The sequence below is a fragment of the Panicum virgatum genome, chromosome 7N (assembly GCF_016808335.1).
Source record: "Panicum virgatum strain AP13 chromosome 7N, P.virgatum_v5, whole genome shotgun sequence".
Taxonomy (NCBI): domain Eukaryota; kingdom Viridiplantae; phylum Streptophyta; class Magnoliopsida; order Poales; family Poaceae; genus Panicum; species Panicum virgatum.
In genome coordinates this window covers 24585946-24591094 of record NC_053151.1, presented here as the reverse complement: position 1 = coordinate 24591094, position 5149 = coordinate 24585946, and the positions used below count along the sequence as shown (strand labels likewise).

Below are 5149 nucleotides of genomic sequence, written 5' to 3'. Positions count from 1 at the left end.
GTAGCTCTGTTCCACTCAACATGCATGCCCATTATTTGTCTCTTATTATTCTTACAACTTTTATATATAGCATTACAAACTTCATCTTTTCAGAGTAACCAATCATAAATACAGGCATGCAGCCTTTACTATGTAGGGCTTACAACACCTGATCTGGCACAACTATTCGTGTCAAAAGAGAAACAACCAGGAAATTACAACAATGAGAGGACATGGAAGTCATCTACCCCCTGAAAGATCAGAGACTGCACTGCTGCTCGCCATTGTCATCTGGTTTGCTATATTCTCTGGATCAAAACCTTTGTTCTGCATCAATGAAAGAATGTGGAAGCTCAAGTGCATCGGGTTTAGATCAGGTGGTGCCATGTCTCTATTGAGATACTTATAACCTGCCTCATGTTGGGTCTTATAATGGTGAAAGGGTGAGAGTACAACTAACTTTAGGGTTAGACTTGCCTCATCAACATCGTAGTCACCTTGGAGTTTGGTGTCCACCACCTCTAAGAGAAGTCCTCGGCAACAATGATCAAGAACCCAGTCAATCAACATGACTTGATTGCCTTGTGCAGATTGGCCGATAGGCTTTCTCCCACAATGACTTCAAGAACAAAGATGCCAAAGGAAAAGACATCAGTAAGTGGAGTTGCCTTTCTCGTGCGTGCTAGCTCTGGAGCTAGGTATCCAATTGTGCCAACAAAATGTGTGGTTTGAGGGTCAGTACCATGGTCATATAACCTTGCTAAACCAAAATCACCTAGTTTTCCGTTCATCTCATCATCAAGAAGCACATTGCTTGGCTTGATGTCGCTATGGAGTACAACTCTCTCCCATTCCTCATGGAGGTAGAGCAAGGCAGATGCAATGCCTTTGATGATACGGAACCTTTGGGCCCAACTTAAAGTAGGTTTGTCCTCGAGATCATACAAGCACATGCCAGGGCTTCCCTTTGACATGTACTCGTAAACTAGGAGAAGCTCACCTTTCCGCCGACAGTACCCATGTAACTGTACTAGACTGCGGTGTTGGAGGCGACCAATACTGACAACCTTCGCAACAAATTAAATTCCCTCATGCCTTTCTTAGATTCATGGGAAAATTTTTTCACAGCAATCTCCAATTTGGATGCCGAAAGCAGTCCTCTATACACCCTTCCAAACCCTCCTATGCCTAGCAGATTCTTGTTCTTAAACCCTTCTGTAACATGAAACAAATCCTTATATGAGAATCTATGTGGCCCGAACTTGACCTACCAATCCTCCCGTTCTTCAACATACCTTAATGTCCTTCGTATAAGTAGAATGGCAGTGATGCCCACCGCAAGAACAAATGCTGCAGTGGCTAATGGTAGTACAATTTCCAAGACTTTGGATCGGGGTTTTGGACCATCGCGGGGTAGCTTTGGCAACTTAGAGATGTCAATGGCCGGAATAGGTTTATTCATGGCAAAACTCCAACCGAGCACATAATGTCGTGAGAAAAATGATGAGAAGCCGATATATGCCATGTCAGTGAGCACTGTTGAGAGATTGTAGTTGATAGAGAGTAATGGTTTACTGGGTTTTGCCATGTGTATTGGAGCCAAGGTCACATTGATCTGCCTGCGATCCCCGTTGTACTCTAGCCACACTTGCATCACTTTGTAGCTCATGAGGGTAGCATTGTGGAAGGTATTAGGATCTATGTTGTCGTAGTAGCCAGCAGTGTTGGACTTCACAGAAGTAACTCCGTTGATGTCGATCCCGACATGATTGTTATTGATGTCGTGGAACAACTCATTTTGATTGGTGTCAAGCTCAACAGCAAAGAAGTGGTTGGATGGATTCCCATTGTTATTGTCATTGATAAGGCCCATGCAATGTGGTTGAGAAGTTCTTGCTCGCGGAAACAACGAAGGCAATGCCATGGCAGCAGATGTTAGGCTAGACACAGTAAATGGCAAATACATAGGATACAACAAAGGATTTCATTGTCCCATTGGGTGACCTGCTGAAGCGGAATGGAGTGGGGTGGAAGGCATGGCCTTTGAGCCGTAGAATTCCATTGGTCAACTCAAGGAGGCCATTTGGTGTCACTATGGCCGCACCATCGAGAGTGAGGTTAATGCCAGTGAAGCCGGAGTAGGCGAATTGGTCTTCATCATTAGCAGTGGCTGAAACACATAGCATAATGAAGAATATGAGATGTAGGAGCAAGGACAGATGATTCATCTCACCCATGAGCCTAAGCAAAAAAATTCAGTGACTATGCATGGGCATCGATCAGTTCCACGGCGCTGGAGCTTGCATTCTATTTGGAGGTATATATTGTGTGTTCTAACTAGATCTACTAGAGGCGTATCAATAGGCAGAACTTGACTTGAATAAACGACGTGAGATCAAGAACATCTACAACTAGAGATAGACAGAGAGAGAGGTACAAGGAGCAAACCATCCGCGGAGGTCATGGAGGAGCCGGCCTCAGCGGCGTCGCAGTGCAGTGGCAGCGACGCTTCCCGTCGCTTACAGTGCTCCCAGATCAGATTAGGGTTGTAGGTGGGTTTGGAGAAGGGCACGGAGAACCTTGGCGTGCATGCCCCTGCGGCCCCCACCTCCTCTTTATAGCACTGCGTGATGGGGGCCCACCAGCCATGAGTTAGCTGTGCGCCCCCAATTAGGGAGGAGATCAATCTAGCATTCTCCCTCTTGATCTTAACTTATTTCCTTACTAATTACGTTCCATCCCATCACAGATCAGCGCATAGGGCATGCCTCATCGCCATAGTTAGTACCATTGGATTAGCAGCCACAATGCACTTTTCTGATTTGAAACATAAACTTGACTTTTGGGCTCTTACTTTCTAGGGATCATAGGCTTTCCCATAAACCCATGCCGGCTAAGTGTTCTCTGAACACATTGGGTGGTAAGCCTTTTGTGAGCGGATCCGCTAACATCCTCTTTGTGCACATTGTTGGCGTTTCTTACGCTCAATAGAATATGGATTCCGCAAGCACATAGAATCACCATTGTAGCACTTCACCTTGGAGTATTCCAGGGTATTGTATATTTCCTTAAGGAAGCACTATGGATAAAGAGTATCGAAGAATCGAATGACAAACTTTACTAAAGATATCAACCGACTAACCTAGTGGGGGTAAGCCTGATATGATAGAATAAGATAATGGCCAACAATGACTGTCTGACACAGGAGACTCTAATCCTTAGAGAGGTAAGCAGCTGGGAGGACAACAAGCGAGAAAGACTCCTAAAACACTTATTAACTAACGAGCTAGCCTCTCTAGACTAAACCTTGCTTCTAACTAGTTATCGGGAACCTAGAGCTTACTTCGGCGGCTGAAAGAGGAAGGAGTTCAGAAAGGGATGAGAGGGGAGTCCAACGGCAACCTGCAACTACTGCTATGAAAACACCCGAACGTGGTGGACTACGAGGGACGGACATGGTTGTCACCACCTTCCACCTACCACAATGGTTCTGTGGGGTGGAACACACTTTCTAGCTAACACTAAGCTCAGACACCACGTCCGTACTCAGTGTTAGGATTTCTCTTATCGCGAACAAGAGAAATCCCCCTCAACCTAGGGAACTAACTTGAGCCTCCCTAGTTCGGGCGAGAAAACCCGTAAGGTAAGATCCCGACAAACAAGAAAGATACAAAGCCTAAGCTAGAGGAATTACTTCCGCACACAAGTGAGATAACTTGAGAAGATAAATAAATGCGGAAACTAAAGCTGACTCGAAAAGATAGGGAAGATAACTTATATTGATAAATGTCAAAGGAAAAGATACAAGAGCTTATACCCGACTTCTGATGACGACTCCGGAATCCCAAGACAAGCTCGACTCGACTCTAACTCCCAGACTACCTAACCTACTCTAGAAACTAAGAATGAGAGAAGAGAACTCCTTTGGTGTGTGTTATAAGTGAGGGATGATAGTCCTATTTATAGCACTCCAAGGTCGGTTCTTGGCCGGTAAAGCAGGTAGCGTCAGTGGTAAGAAGTTGTAGTTGGTGTGCTTAACTTCCACGCCAAAGCTGAGGCCGAGAGGCTACAAAGTGGGGCCGGCAGGCCTCCTCTAGGCCGGCCGACCAGGGGTTTCGTCCGTTTCGCGACGACCTTCTCGTGGACGCTCCTGATCTTCTGTAGATGGCGGTGGATGGTTGCGTCGGTTTGAAGCTGATACTTGTAGGCCGGCCGGCCTCTCCTAGGCCGGCCGGCCTGGGTTTGGCACATATCGGCCTCCCGTTTCACCAACATCTTGAACCAAGGGTGCATGAAGTCCATAGTGGTGCTCCGGGCCAAAAGATCTCGGTAAGTGCTGCAGGTGGGATTTTCAATCCTTGTGCTAGGCCTTTCGGTCCATTCAATCAAACCAACTTGCAATCCACGGTTTAGAGGCAATGTAAACATGTCACATAGCTCCTGTATCGAAGACGGGGCACACTTAGTTAAGGTGCCAGTCCGGCCGGCCTAGGTGAGGCCTGCCGGCCTGGGTTTTTCCTAGTTTCGGCTCATTTTTGGTATATTATCTCCTGAAAGCACAACTCATCCAAAACTTGTGGAACATGCTAGAAATAAGTAAAATATGTATGGAACATGGTGTAAAGCTCATTTTATTCCCGAGAAGTTGATGGTCAAAATGGGAAATAATGGACGTCAACACACATATACTCAAGACTTATAGTATGATCCTAGATTTGCTCTTTAACAACATAAAACTTAATGTCAATGTGTTTGGCAGCACCACTTGATTTGTTGTTGTGAGCGTAAAATACTGCAGGCTTATTGTTGCAGTACATCTTTAGTGGTTTTTCTATGCTGTCGACAACTCTTATCCCGGGTATAAATTTCTTTAGCCATTTAACCTGCCCGGAGGCCTCATAACATGCCACAAAATCTGCATACATTGTGGATGATGTAGTAACTGTCTGTTTGGAGCTTTTCCACGATACAGCTCCACCTATGAGAGTGAATACATAACCTGACGTGGATTTTCTATCGTATATATCTCCGGCAAAGTCTGAGTCTGAATAACCCTCTTTCTCTAGGGAATAAGATCTCATGTATGTTAACATGAGGCTTTTCGTAACCTACACATAACGCAAGGCTTTCTTAACATTTTCTAGAGTTCTATACCTGGATTACTCTGAAA

At 45.3% G+C, this 5149-nt stretch overlaps 1 pseudogene; it reads right to left on the bottom strand.

The window, feature by feature from the left end:
- Positions 1–219: 219 nt before the first annotated feature.
- On the bottom strand, positions 220–2216 carry LOC120681060 (annotated as a pseudogene).
- Between the last annotated feature and the right edge of the window lie 2933 nt (positions 2217–5149).